The following is a 16,180-nucleotide window of genomic DNA, read 5'->3' as shown; positions in this document are numbered from 1 at the left end:
TTTTATCCAGGATCTCAACATGCACCTGTGGTCTACTGGATTCACTGAGTTTCCTATAGAACCAGCCATCATTGTGCAGGACCTTTCAAGGATCCAGTATAGGGTCTGGTGCTCACAGGCTCAACAAGGAATTAAAATTTGCTTTCACTGATTCTGTTAGCTTTTCTCTTAAAACAATGCTCATGGAGGACCTAGGGATTGTTCTTCCTTATGTAACAGCAAAGAGAGCAGCAGAAATGGAATAGTGTGTCAACAATAGACAGCCTAAAATGGAATTGATTTCAGAAAAGGTCTAAGAATTACATACACATTATAATATCACTTGAAATGCTTTTAAAATAATTGCTATTTTTGTTGTTCAAAATTGTACACATAAAAGTGAAAAAAAAATATTCTCTTTTCCTGTGAAAGACTGTATTTCCCCCAAGGCTAATGTAAATAGACATCATCACTGCAGATATTGAGATTAAAATATCATAGCTGTCTTTAGAAACACAACTTATAGTTTACTTATTTAGTAACTTTTCAATTGATTTTAAAATGAGATTGTGCTTCATCTATCATGTTATTAATAAATAGAACTCACTTATTTCTTAAATGTTTTATTAGTTTCTTGCTTTGCTCATATTGAACTACCCAAAGGCATTAATACTAATCTGAAAATCAATGATATCTGATTAATAACTAAAATAATACTTTTAAATCAGTTCTACAGAAATGTGACTTTAGAAACAAACTTTTCCACTGGTCTTTCAAAAGAACATTTTCTGGGAATTTTATTTAGGTAAATGCAAGAGAAACAAAATGTTTTTGGTGCTTTGAATGTAAAAATGAATTGTTAGTACAGGGGGTTGGCTTGAGGGTGAATCCTGTCTGCCTGTTTCTGTAAATAAAGTTTTACTGGAATACAGCTCTGTCTGTTCATTTACATATTGTCTATGGCTGCTTGTGTCCTATGAGGGAAAAGCTTAGATTTGGGGACCAACATAGTATGGCCCCCAAGCCTAAACAAATTACTATTTGGCCTTTCCTACTCGCCTCTGTGGTTAGTATATGGCCCATTTTCTATATACTTCTGTGTGCACGTTTGCATTGCCATTAGCATCCTATATAAAAATGGTTATTGGTGCACAGAAGCTGCTCAAAATACATTCTGACTTGAATAGATGTGAAATGTTAGGAGTATTATCACGTGCATTTATTTTGATTTAAATAATATATGAAGCTGCTTTTTAATTCATTCCATTAGGAAACATTTTACTGAATTTTGGATGATCAAAATAATCAAGATGAATACTTTCATTTATTCATAGTCTCACAACAATATTCTTTTCTCTATTAAAATAAATACTTTTCAGTTTTAAAAAAGCACATTTAAATGAAATTACTATCTACCCCCAAGTTTGAGGATAACTTTAAACAATATCACATTAAAGGGTTTGCACATTTTTTTAACTGAAGTATAGTTGATTTGCAATGTTGCATTAGTTTTAGATGTACTGCAAGGTGATTCATACACACACACACACACACATTTATATACATATATATATACAACCTAGACAGCATATTAAAAAGCAGAGACATTACTTTGTCCACAAAGGTCCATCTAGTCAAGGCTATGGTTTTTCCATTGGTCATGTATGGATGTGAGAGTTGGACTGTGAAGAAAGCTGAGAGCTAAAGAATTGTTGCTTTTGAACTGTGGTGTTGGAGAAGACTCTTGAGAGTCCCTTGGACTACAAGGAGATCCAACCAGTCCATTCTGAAGGAGATCAGCCTTGGGTGTTCACTGGAAGGACTGATGTTGAAGCTGAAACTCCAATACTTTGGCCACCTGATGTGAAGAGCTGACTCATTTGATAAGACCCTGATGCTGGGAAAGATTGAGGGCAAGAGGAGAAGGGGATGACAGAGGATGAGATGGTTGAATGGCATCATCGGCTCAATGGACATGGGTTTGGGTGGACTCCGGGAATTGGTGACGGACAGGGAGGCCTGGTATGCTGCGCTTCATGGGGTTGCAAAGAATTGGACACAACTGAGTGACTGAACTGTACTGATAGACATTTTTTTCAGATTATTTTCCATTATAGGCTATTCTGTTTTTCTAAGTATACAACACACATATACAGACACTGCTGCTGCTACTGCTGCTGCTAAGTTGCTTCAGTTGTGTCCAACTCTGTGCGACCCCATAAGAGGGCAGCCCACCAGGCTTCCCCGTCCCTGGGATTCTCCAGGACAGAACACTGGAGTGGGTTGCCATTTCCTTCTCCAATGCATGAAAGTGAAAAGTGAAAGTGAAATCGCTCAGTCATGTCCGACTCTTAGCGACCCCATGGACTGCAGCTCACCAGGCTCCTCCATTCATGGGATTTTCCAGGCAAGAGTACTGGAGTGGGGTGCCATTGCCTTCTCTGTATACAGACACTAAACACTGAATTTTTCCATTACTAAATCCTGATTTGAAAGTACCAATATATGAAAATTGAGGCTTGCAAATGTCTTAAAACATGGGTTCTATATTTTGCCATAAAATACATCTCCTCTAAAGACTAAACAGTAGAAGACTTCTCCATTTTCATCATTCAGTGAAGTTAAAAGATTCTAAAGACATTCTATAATAATAAAGACATTTTTACTGCTTCCTAACAAACAGAAAAGAGGTAGGAAAGGAAAGGAGGAAATCAAAGATGAGGTGAAGGCCTCACATACTATCTGATAAGAAGTGAAACATGGGAAAGAAAGAGACATTTCAGGCGACTCTTCATCTGGCTGTTCCACCTCAGCTTTCTTATTAATTCATTCATCACTGTAACCTAATTCTGAATCAGGCACGGACAGAAGTTTCCTGTTCATGTCCCTCCGCCTTTCCAGACGGGCCCGATCTGTGTTTCACAGGCTGATCAACTTACCACAGTGGTTGACCCAAATCTCTGAATGTTCTCTCCTGGTTTCTATCCGCAGCCCACATGGGCTCCTTGGACTCTGAGAAACACAGGTATCTCTGGTCAGGGACACGTTTTACCACGTCTGCATGGATGAGGACTTGGTAAAGTGGGTGCAACACTGCAGAATTTCTTTTAGGGGAAATTCAGCAAGCCAGTTCGCAGTGGGGCGCCCTCCAAACTTGGAGTTCGGGTTATGTTATCTGGACAGAGATGAGCTTGGGTGTAGAAGCAGCAGTCTCTGGGGACACTGAGGTAAAGCCAGGTGTGACTGGCAGGAGTCAAGAGTGGGAACAGCTGGAACTCTCCACCTGTCTTCCAGACACCTACACACACACGAACTCACATGCACACACATATCCACACATACATTCACATATACTCACAGATACATACACTCATACCTACACACATCCACACACTCATACAGCATACTTACATACAGATTCAGTCACACCTACACTGCACACATACATTCACATATACACACTCCTACACATATACACTTACTCACACAATATACTTACACACACACACACAATGCACATGTACATTCACATACACTTACAAATACACACACACCCCCCTACATACATTCACACAAATATTCACATATACTCACACACATACATACACACATGCTCACACCTACGCACACATACATACACACATTCATGCAATATACCTGCACATACACACTTAGACACATACATTTATACACACTCTTACCTACACACATACACATATTCACATGTATTCCCACACACACTCACACAATATACATACACACTCTCATATATACACATACACACAGAAACTCACACCTATACATATACACACATTCACAGGTATTCAACACATACACACACAATATACTTATACACACACACACACACACACACACACATGTCCATTAGTCCCTGGTGAAGGGAGACAGATTAGTGGGGAAAAACATGGACATTTCTAAGCCTTCTCCATGAACGAATGGGAAATAGGTGTTTTGCTCAAATTTCCCTTCACTCCTTCCCCTCTCTTTTCCAGGGTGGTTTCCTGATGTTCCCTTCACATGGAGGGGCCTGATCCTTCCCCCTTCGAGTGAGGTCTGGACTAAGTGCCCTGTTTCTGACCCACAGATCACAGAGGAGATGACAGAGAGACTCTGAGACGAGGTCACACAAGGCACTGTGGCTTCGGCCCTGCTCTGTCTCAGGTAGTTTATTTGAGGGGGCCCTACCATCACCTGCGAGGACCCTCAAGAACCATGAAGATGCCCATGTGGAGAATGGAGGCATCCAGCCAGCAGGGACCCCTCTAGGAAGTAGACCCTCGACTCCAGCCCACAGACGATGCGGCTTCATCTGCGCAGGACCCTGAGCCAGAGACATGCAGCCCTGCCACCCTTGGGTTCCTGCCACTCATACAGCGTGTGCAGCGAACAGTCGTTGTTTCAATTGTCAAACTAGGGATAAGTCATTATGCCAACAAAGGTCCATCTAGTCAAAGCTATGGTTTTTCCAGTCGTCACGTATGGATGTGAGAGCTAGAATATAAAGAAAGCTGAGCACAGAGGAACTGATGCTTTTGAACGTGGTATTGGAGAGGACTTTTAAGAGTCCCTTGGACTGCGAGGAGATCCAACCAGTCCATCCTAAAGGAAATCAGTCCTGAATATTCATTGGAAGGACTGATGCTGAAGCTGAAACTCCAATACTTTGGCCAGGTGGTGCAAAGAACGGACTCATTTGAAAAGATCCTGATGCTGGCAAAGACTGAGGGTGGGAGGAGAAGGGGACAACAGAGGATGAGATGGCTGGATGGCATCACCGACTCAATGGACATGAGTTTGAGTAAACTCCGGGAGGTGGTGATGGACAGGGAGGCCTGGCCTGCTGCAGTCCATGGGATCACAAAGATTCAGACACACTGAGCGACTGAACTGCACTGAACTGAAGTCATTAGGCAGCACTGGTAACTAACGTCCCTTCCTTTCACTTCCCTCTCCTCCTCTGTCTACTGGACTCACTTTTCCCCTTCACAGCACTTTTTCCTCGTGGCACTTCTCATTCTGACTTAGATTCACTTGTTTTCTCATTCCCTACAACTCTTCTGGCCTCTTCTAAAGTCTATGTGAGAGGACAGAAGATACAGGAAGGGGCTCTAAACCTTGTAACTAAATCTAAAATGCATTTTAATTTGGGTGACAAATAATATTTAACTTTTAAGAATGTATCCTGACTTACAGTTCTGGACGCCTACGTTTAAAATGGACCAGTGGAACACAGCAGACAGTGCTCCTTATGTAGGCTCTAGGGAAGAATTTCCTTGCCTTTTTATGCTTCTAAAGGCTGCCCGGGTTCCATGGTCAAAGCCCGCATCACTTCAACCTCAGCATCCATGATCACCTCCTCTTCTCTGACTGAACCTCCTCGCTCACTGTTGTAAGGACACCTGTGATCACATTAAGCCTGCCTGGATAATCCAAGATTATCTCCCCCTATCCACTTCAAGATCCTTCACTTAATCCCACCTGCACAGCCCCTTTTCCTGCATAAGATAATATTCACAGGCTCACATCTTCAGGGGTTACTGTCCAGTCTACCACATACCCCTTAGAATATTCGGTTGTGCTTAAAACAAAATTAAATTTCTGACTGTAGTTCCATGATCAGGCCTTTCTCTCATTCTCTAAATTCATTTTGAATCAGAACCTTTGGTTTATTCATTTATTCAGTCCACACAGACCCACTGTGCACCAGGCTCTGTTTGATACAGAGGGGACATTAGTGAACAAAAAAAAAAGCCCCTGCCTGCATAGCTCTCGCATAAACGCAACTCAGTATGCTTGTCTTAGTCTCATTTCCTCTCCTTGAACAACAAGCTGTTTGTAACTCACATTTCTTGGATTTATTGTTCTTTCAATCTTTCTTGGAACATTGTTTTCCAGACCTTTCCAAGGGTGATCCTTCCTTCTATTCACATGTAACTTAAATGCACTAACTCAGAGAAGTTTTTTTGGCTCAGGCTAAACTACTTTTCCCAGAGAAGGCAATGGCAACCCACTCCAGTACTCTTGCCTGGAAAATCCCATGGATGGAGGAGCCAGCTGCAGTCCATGGGGTTGCAAAGAGACGGACATGACTGAGCGACTTCACTTTCACTTTTCACTTTCATGCATTGGAGAAGGAAATGGCAACCCACTCCAGCGTTCTTGTCTGGAGAATCCCAGGGTCGGGGGAGCCTGGTGGGATGCCGTCTATGGGATCGCACAGAGTTGGACACGACTGAAGCGACTTAGCAGCAGCAGCAGCAGCAAACTACTTTCCCAGGTGGCTCAGTGGTCAAGAATCCACCCACCAATGCAGGGGACCCAGGAGATGCAGCTTCAGTCCCTGGGTTGGGAAGATTCCCTGGAGGAGGAAATTGCAACCCACTCTAGTATTCTTGTCTGGGAAATCCCATGGCCACAGGAGCCTGGTGAGCCACAGTCCATGGGGTGGCAAAGAGAGTCAGACACGACTGAGTGAGCGCGCACACACACATACACACACACTCATGCAAACTATCTTTCCAGACATGCTGTCAGATCTTCTATTTTAATTTTCATCAAAGACCTCATCATCATCTTACATTTCCCAAGCTTTCTTCTCCCCATCCTAATTTTATGAAGATATTATTGGCATGCCATATTCTATGAATTTAAGGTGTATGGCACAATGATCTGGCTTATATACACCACAAAATGATGACCACAATAGGTTTAGTGAACATCCATCATCTCATAAAGACAAAACATTGACAATATAGAAAAATATTTTTTCTTATAATGAGAACTCTGAGGATTTACTCTAAGTTCCACATATAACATAGAGTAGTGTTAACTATATTTATCCTGCTGTACATTATAACCCTAGTACTTATTTATCTTATAATTGGAATTTTGTATCTTGATGGTCATCATCTAATTCCCCCTGTTCTTGCTTCTGGTAACCACAAATCTGATCTCTTTTTCAATGAGTTGGTCTGTTTTTAAAGTATAATTGACCTACAACACTATGTTAGATCCTGCTGCACAACATAGTGGTTTGACATTTCTATACATTTCGAAATTATTACTGTAAGGCTTGCTGTCATCTGTCACCATACAAAGATACTACATAATTGCTGACTGTGTTCCCAACACTGTACATTTCATACCTGTGACGTTTATTTTGTGACTCGAAGTTCATGCCTCTTACTTCCTGCTCACCTACTCCTCTCCTTCTTCCACTGGCTCCTTGGCTTTTTTCAGTACTTGGTTTTCTGTCATTAGCTCACTGCTCTTTTCCACAACAAGGTACCACCCAAGAAAAGAAGCAAGGACCCTGAGCATTTGCAGCAGGCAGAACACACAGAGCACACAGAATATGTTCTGACACGCACTAGATGCTCACCAAATAGCTGCAAAATGATTACAAGAGTTAATAATTGAATGACGTGACCCTTAAAGGATGAGTGCACTCTAAGCAGTGAACGCTGTTTTCTTTTTTTGTATTGGTTTCTGCCATACATCAACATGAATCGGCCACAGGTATACATATGCCCCCCTCCCTCCTGAATACCTCTCCCGTCTCCCATCCCATCCCACCCCTCTAGGGTGCCAGAGCTCTGGGTTGAGCTCCCTGTGTCACAGAGCAAATTCCCACTTGCTATCTATTTTACATATGGTAATGTAGATATTTTACATGCTATTCTCTCATATAGTAGCATACTGCTAGCAAAAAAGGAAGTACTGATTTGAAAGAATAGAACAGCAGATGCAAGATGTAATGTTAAAAAGAACACAGCTCAATGAGAACATAGAAACGTTTACATGGGAGTACAACCCTTGACTACAGAAATTCTACTTTTACTAAGCAGAGAAGAATTTTTATCACTAAAAAAACAAGCAGTTTATCATTAAAGGGCTTATTTCTAGGGTAATTTTCCTATATTAATTCCCTGATAATTCTACATTAGCCAAGGTAATACTAAAATTTCAATTCATGGAAAAACTGGAAAAAAATTAAATTCACAATGGTACTCAAAAGCCATAAGCCACCCTGTTTATTCTTATCTAAATATAACATAAAGATGTTTTAGTATTTTGGTTGATGGTCACTAGCAAATTTTAATTTTCCTGATAAAAATATGCTAATTTCTCCCAGATTATAATCTGTCATAAAATTGTTTTATAGCATCTTTCCTCTAATTATATGTATTCAAAAGCTTTCCTTTATAGGTATAAAATTACTGCTGCTTCAAACATAATTTTGACAGTAGGTTTAGTTGAGAAGACATTTAAATAACTAATTATGCATACTAAATATATTTCAAATATAGTTTATTTTTATTTCAGGCACAGGATGGCTTTTTTTTCCTTACAGTTATCCATATTCATGAGACGGAATTGGTTTATTAAAATTTCTTTAATAAAATCCTAATTACTTTCATTGGATCCTTTACTCTGTTTTAACAGAGGGTAATTGTGAGGTTTTTTTCTGAAAGGAGACAAAGACTACTAAAAAAAAAAAGGAATCGGATTGACTAGAAAGAAGTATTTAACAGTTACAAATCTTAAAGCATGATAAAATCAAATGCTGTCTTGTGATGATATAAGACTTTCCTATGACCTCCTCACTTTAATTTTTAAACCTGAAACACAATCCCTGAACACAGGTGAGGCTCAAGTCACAGAACAGTTGGATTGAATTCATTTTAAATGAATGCTTTACATTTTTATTTTCGATTAATCAACTAATTAAAATTAACTAAATGTAAGAAGATTCACTTTAAATGAATCTGTCATTTGTCTTATTCTAAGAGTGAGACTTTGTGCACCTGGGCAAGAGAGAGAGCAGAGAGGTTCATCTTACAAAAAGGTCAAGGTCAGAGCCGATGGGGTGAGAGTGGAAAATGGGGGTTGGGGGATGGATGACCACTTTTCCATATCCTACCACTTACACCTTGATTCATGGGTGTGTAGAAGGTGACTGATCAAAATCTGGAGGCCCATGACACCCTGAATTTATGCTGTGTGCATTGGTGTGTGAGCATGTGTGTATGTGATTATGCACATATGTAAGTGTATGAATGTCTGTACACGTGTGAGTGAACATGCTTCACACATGCACAAGTATGTGTCTGTGTGTGTGCACATGTATACATTATTTGGGTGCACCACATAAATACTCCTATCTTATCCCTTAAACATCATGTCTCTCAAGGTGCAATTGTTGAATTGGGACTGTATTGATAATTCTTTCCAATGGTATGCATGGAAAAGATGTATACCTAAAAGATGAATAAATAATGCTCATTTAATGTTTTTAAAAACAAAAGCATTGATTGTGAGTGAATGCTAAGGTTTACCAAAATGTTGCTATAGTAATTTGTGCTCAAAACAAAACGCAAGGGGGATTACATCAAAATAAAATACTTCTGCATAACAACAACAATCACAAAATGACAAGGCAATCTATGAAAAGGGAGAAGATAATTGCAAGCCATAAATATGCTAAGGGGTTAACATCCAAAATACACAAGGAAATCATATAACTCAGTAACAAAGAAAAAAAAACTACTATATTAATAAATAGATGAACCGAGTAGACATTTTTTTCTAAAGAAGACACCCAAATGGGCAACAGGTATATAACAAGATGTTCAGCATCACTACTCATCAGGAAAATTCAAGTCAAAATCATAATGAACTACTGCCTCACACCTGTCAGAATGGCTACCATCAAGACAAGAGAAAAGAGGTTCAGCCTCTCAGTCGTGTCCGACTCTTTGTGACCCCATGGACTGCAGCACGCCAGGATTCTCTGTCTATCACCAACTCCCAGAGTTTACTCAAACTCATGTCCATTGAGTAGTGATGCCATCAAGCCATCTCATCCTCTGTCATCCGCTTCTCCTCCTGCCTTTAATCTTTCCCAGCATCAGGGTCTTTTCCAAGGAGTCAGTTCTTCACATCAGGTGGCCAAGTATTGGAGCTTCAGCTTCAGCATCAGTCCTTCCAATGAACATTCAGGACTGATTTCCTTTAGGATGGACTGGTTGGATCTCCGTGTAGTCCAAGGGACTCTCAAGAGTCTTCTCCAACACTGCAGTTCAAAAGCATCAATTCTTTGGTGCTCAGCTTTCTTTATAGTCCAACTCTCACATCCATACATGACTACTGGAAAAACCATAGCTTTGACTAGATGGACCTTTGTTGGCAAATTAATGTCTCTGCTTTTTTATCTGCTGTCTAGTTTGGTCATAGCTTATCTTTCAAGGAGTAAGAGTCTTTTAATTTCATGGCTGCAGTCACCATCTGCAGTGATTTTTGGAGCCCCCCAAAATAAAGTCTCTCACTGTTTCCATTGTTTCCCCATCTATTTGCCATGAAGAGGAAACAAATGTTGGTGAAAAAAGAGTTTGAAAAAAGCATCTTGTTATGTACCTGTGTCTGATTTTTTGCGACCCATGGACTGTAGCCTGCCAGGATTCTATCCATAGGGATTCTCCAGGTAAGAACACTGAGTGGGTTGCTATGCCCTTCTCCAGGGGATTCCTCACCCAGGGAATGAAACCAGGTCTTTGCTTTGAGGCAGATTCTTTACTGTTGAAACCAGATGTGAAGAAAAGGAAACCTTGTGCACTGCTGGTAGGAATGTAAGTTGATATATCCACTACTGTAAATCATACAGAGGTTCCTCAAAAAATTAAAAACATAAGTACCATCTAATCCAGCAATCCTACTTCTGGGTATGTATCCAAAGGAAATGAAGACAACCAACAGAAAAGATACGTGCACGTGCATGATCACTGTAGCATTCTTCACAATAACGGAAATATGGAAATGACCTAAATGTCCCTCAGCAGATGAACTGATAATGAAGATATCAGATAATGATAATGAAGATGTGGTACGTCTGTCCAATGGGATATTACCCAGTCACGAGAAAGAAGGAAATACTGCCACGTGGAAAACACAGAAGGCACTTAAAGGTGTCTGCTAAGTGACATAAGTCGGTGAGAGAAAGACAAATACTGTATGAGCCAACTCACACGGAATTAAAAACTGAACCTATCAAAACAGAGAGTGGAGCCATAGTTACCAGGGGCTTGGGGTGGCGTAATTGAGGAGATGTTGTTTAAGGTACAAACTTATAAACAGTGGTTAGATAAGTCCTAGAAATCTAATGTACATCACAGGTATCACAGTCAACATGCTGTCCTAGGAACTTCAAAGTGCTAAAGTGAAAGTGAAGTTGCTCAGTTGTGTCTGACTCTTTGGGATCCCGTGGACTGTAGCCCACCAGGCTCCTCTGTCCATGGGATTCTCCAGGCAAGAATACTGGAGTGGGTTGCCATTTCCTTCTCCAGGGGATCTCCCCAACCCAGGGATCGAACCCAGGTCTCCTGCATTGCAGGCAGACGCTTTAACCTCTGAGACACCTAAGACTAGATTTAATTCTTCTCACTACAAAAAAGCTGATAATTAAGAGACATGAAAAAAGTGTAATCGAACACTAAGATAGTAATCATCAGTTCAGTTCAGTTCAGTCACTCAGTTGTGTTCAACTCTTTGCGACCCCATGAATTGCAGCACGCCAGGCCTTCCTGCCCATCATCAACTCCCCGAGTTCACCCAAACTCATGTCCATTGAGTCGGTGGTGCCACCCAGCCATCTCATCCTCTGTCATCCCCTTCTCCTCCTGCCCCCAATCCCTCCCAGCATCAGTCTTTTCTAATGAGTCAACTCTTCGCATGAGGCGGCCAAAGTATTAGAGTTTCAGCTTTAGCATCAGTTCTTCCAATGAACACCCAATACTGATCTCCTTTAGAATGGACTGGTTGGATCTCCTTGCAGTCCAAGGGACTCTCAAGAGTATTCTCCAACAATACAGTTCAAAAGCATCAATTCTTCGGTGCTCAGCTTCCTTCACAGTCCAACTCTCACATCCATACATGACCATTAGAAAAACCATACTCTTGACTAGACGGACCTTTATTGGCAAAGTAATGTCTCTCCTTTTTAATGTGCTGTCTAGGTTGGTCATAACTGTCCTTCCAAGCAGTAAGTGTCTTTTAATTTCATGGCTCCAATCACCATCTGCAGTGATTTTGGAGCCCCAAAAAATAAAGTCTGACACTGTTTCTACTGTTTCCCCATCTATTTCCCATGAAGTGATGGGACTGGATGCCATGATCTTCGTTTTCTGAATGTTGAGCTTTAAGCCAACTTTTTCCACTCTCCTCTTTTACTTTCATCAAGAGGCTCTTTAGTTCCTCTTCACTTTCTGCCATAAGGGTGGTGTCATCTGCATGTCTGAGGTTATTGATATTTCTCCCAGCAATCTTGATTCCAGCTTGGCTTCCTCCAGCCCTGCGTTTCTCATGATGGACTCTGCATAGAAGTTAAATAAGCAGGGTGACAATATACAGCCTTGACGTACTCCTTTTCCTATTTGGAACCAGTCTGTTGTTCCATGTCCATTCTAACTATTGCTTCCTGACCTGCATATAGGTTTCTCAAGAGGCAGGTCAGGTGGTCTGGTATTCCCATCTCTTGAAGAATTTTCCACAGTTTGTTTATTGTGATCCATACAGTCAAAGGCTTTGGCATAGTCAGTGAAGCAGAAATAGATGTTTATCTGGAACTCTCTTGCTTTTTCGATGATCCAGCAGATGTTGGCAATTTGATCTCTGGTTCCTCTGCCTTTTCTAAAACCAGCTTGAACATCTGGAAGTTCATGGTTCACATATTGCTGAAGCCTGGCTTGGAGAATTTTGAGCATTACTTTACTAGCATGTGAGATGAGTGCAATTGTGCAGTAGTTTGAGCATCCTTTGGCACTGCCTTTCTCTGGGATTGGAATGAAAACTAACCTTTTCCAGTCCTGTAGCCACTGCACAGTTTTCCAAATTTGCTGGCATATTGAGTGCAGCACTTTCACAGCATCATCTTTCAGGATTTGAAATAGCTCAACTGGAATTCCATCACCTCCACTAGCTTTGCTCATAGTGATGTTTTCTAAGGCCCACTTGACTTCACATTCCAGGATGTCTGGCTCTAGGTGGGTGATCACACCATCTTGATTATCTGGGTTATGAAGATCTTTTTTGTACAGTTCTTTTGTGTATTCTTGCCACCTCTTCTTAATATCTTCTGCTTCTGTTAGGTACATACCATTTCTGTCCTTTACCAAGCCCATCTTTGCATGAAATGTTCCCTTGGTGTCTCTAATTTTCTTGACGAGATCTCTAGTCTTTCCCATTCTGTTTTCCTCTATTTCTCTGCATTGATCACTGAGGAAGGCTTTCTTATCTCTCCTTGCTATTCTTTGGAACTCTGCATTCAGATGCTTATATCTTTCCTTTTCTCTTTTGCTTTTTGCCTCTCTTCTTTTCACAGCTATTTGTAAGGCCTCCCCAGATAGCCATTTTGCTCTTTTGCATTTCTTTTCCATGGGGATGGTCTTGATCCCTGTCTCCTGGACAATGTCATGAACCTCTGTCCATAGTTCATCAGGCACTCTATCTATCAGATCTAGTCCTATAAATCTATTTCTCACTTCCACTGTAGAATCATAAGGGATTTGATTTAGGTCATACCTGGATGGTCTAGCGGCTTTCCCTACTTTCTTCAATTTAAGTCTGAATTTGGCAACAAGGAGTTCATGATCTGAGCCACAGTCAGCTCCTGGTCTTGTTTTTGTTGACTGTATAGAGCTTCTCCATCTTTGGCTGCAAAGAATATAATCAATCTGATTTTGTTGTTGACCATCTGGTGATGTCCATGTGTAGAGTCTTGTGTTGTTGGAAGAGGGTGTTTGCTATGACCAGTGTGTTCTCTTGGCAAAACTCTATTAGTCTTTGCCCTGCTTCATTCTCTATTCCAAGGCCAAATTTGCCTGTTACTCCAGGTGTTTCTTGACTTCCTACTTTTGCATTCCAGTCCCCTATAATGAAAGGACATCTTTTTTGGGTGTTAGTTCTAAAAGGTCTTGTAGGTCTTCATAGAACCATTCAACTTCAGCTTCTTCAGCGTTGCTGGTTGGGGCATAGACTTGGATTACTGTGATATTGAATGGTTTGCCTTGGAAATGAACAGAGATCATTCTGTCATTTTTGAGAGTGTATCCAAGTACTGCATTTCAGACTCTTCTGTTGACCATGATGGCTACTCCATTTCTTCTAAGGGATTCCTGCCCACAGTAGTAGATATAATGGTCATCTGAGTTAAATTCACCCATTCTAGTCCTTTTTAGTTTGCTGATTCCTAGAATGTCGACATTCACTCTTGCCATCTCCTGTTTGACTGCTTCCAGTTTGCCTTGATTCATGGACCTAACATTCCAGGTTCCTATGCAATATTCCTCTTTACAGCATTGGACCTTGCTTCTATCACCAGTCACATCCACAACTGGGTGTTGTTTTTGCTCTGGCTCCATCCCTTCATTCTTTCTGGAGTTATTTCTCCACTGATCTCCAGTAGCATATTGGGCACCTACTGATCTGGGGAGTGTCCTAGCCCAGGACAGTGTCTGGACAGTATCCTCTTTCAGTGTCCTATCATTTTGCCTTTTCATACTGTTCATGGGGTTCTCAAGGCAAAAATACTGACGTGGTTTGCCATTCCCTTCTCCAGTGGACCACATTCTGTCAGACCTCTCCACCTTGACCCGCCTGTCTTGGGTGGCCCCACACAGCATGGCTTAGTTTCATTGAGTTAGACAAGGCTGTGGTCCATGTGATTAGATTGACTAGTTTTCTGTGATTATGGTTTGTGTGTCTGCCTTCTGATGCCTCTCGCAACACCTACTGTCTTACTTGGGTTTCTATGATTACTCTCTTATTGCGGTAAGATAGTAATCATACCGCAGTATATAAAAGTATTAAATCAACACACTGTCCACCTTAAACTTACATCATGTAATATGTTAACTATAAAAAGACACTATTTTTAAAAAACTGTGTTATGCAAATGTCATTTTGATAAGAGTGTTAATTAAGGAAATGGATGTGATAGGAAATTTGTATGTCATGCATGCAGAGAAATGTTTAAAAACAGTTGCAATAAAGAAGTTTATGAAATGGAGCAGGACCCTCTGAGGCTCCTGGGCATGAAGTTCTTTTCGTTTCCCATTTCTTGTGGGCAACACTCCAGCCTCCATGACCTTCCCTGAGTTTCAAAAAGAGCAGATGCCAACAGTTGCTAATTAAGGGAGGAGCAGCCAAGAAACCACCTGAGGCAACAGAACTGTAAAGGGACAGGAGACCAGAGAAGCTCATAAAGGTCAGGAGACAACCACCTAAGAGAGAGTAAGGGAAGGAAAGCACTGCTCACACCCTACCCTATCAGCAACCCCACCCTTGAAGCATTGTTATAAAACCCCTCATCAGGTCCTTCCAGGTTCAGTTCAGTCCAGTTAGTCATACTAAGTCATATTAAGTCATGCACGACTCCGCAACTTCATGTACTTTGCTTCAGAATGCCAGGCTTCTCTGTCCATCACCAACTCCTGGAGCTTGCTCAAACACATGTCCATCGAGTTGGTGATGCCACCCAACCATCTCATCCTCTGTCATCCCCTTCTCTTTTTGCCCTCAATCTTTACCAGCATCAGGGTCTTTTTTAATGAGTCAGCTCTCTGCATCAGGTGGCCAAAGTAATGGAGCTTCAGCATCAGTCCTTCCAATGAATAGTCAGGACTGATTTTCATTATGATTGACTGGTTTGATCTCCTTGCTGTCCAAGGGGCTTTCAAGAGTCTTCCCCAACACCACTGTTCAAAAGCATCAATTTTTTGGTGCTCAGCTTTCCTTATGGTCCAACTCTCACATCCATCCATGACTACTGGAAAAAACATAGGTTTGACTAGGCAGACCTTTGTCAGCAAAGCAATGTTTCCGCTTTTTTATCTGCTGTCTAGGTTGGTCATAGCTTTTCTTCCAAAGAGCAAGCATCTTTTAATTTCATGGCTGCAGTCACCATCTGCAGTGATTCTGGAGCCCCCAAAAATAAAGTCTCCCACTGTTTCCAGTGTTTCTGCATCTATTTGCCACGAAGTGACAGGACTGGATGCCATGCTTTTAGATTTTTGAATGTTGAGCTTTAAGCCAGCTTTTTTCACTCTCTTCTTTCTCTACTATAAACAGGCTCTTGAGTTCCTCTTTGCTTTCTGCCATAAGCATGGTGTCATCTGCATATCTGAAG

The 16,180-nt window shown here is 41.1% G+C and overlaps 1 protein-coding gene across 3 annotated transcripts in view; it reads right to left on the bottom strand.

The window, feature by feature from the left end:
• Window positions 1-16,180, bottom strand: part of CTNND2 (catenin delta 2) — a 1,112,452-nt gene that overhangs the window by 195,102 nt on the left and 901,170 nt on the right. The gene's annotated exons all lie outside the window — the stretch shown is intronic.

Source organism: Capra hircus, chromosome 20, assembly GCF_001704415.2.
Source record: "Capra hircus breed San Clemente chromosome 20, ASM170441v1, whole genome shotgun sequence".
In the NCBI taxonomy this organism is placed as follows: domain Eukaryota; kingdom Metazoa; phylum Chordata; class Mammalia; order Artiodactyla; family Bovidae; genus Capra; species Capra hircus.
Note: the sequence above shows the minus strand (reverse complement) of the source record. Positions and strands in the feature narration are given on the sequence as shown.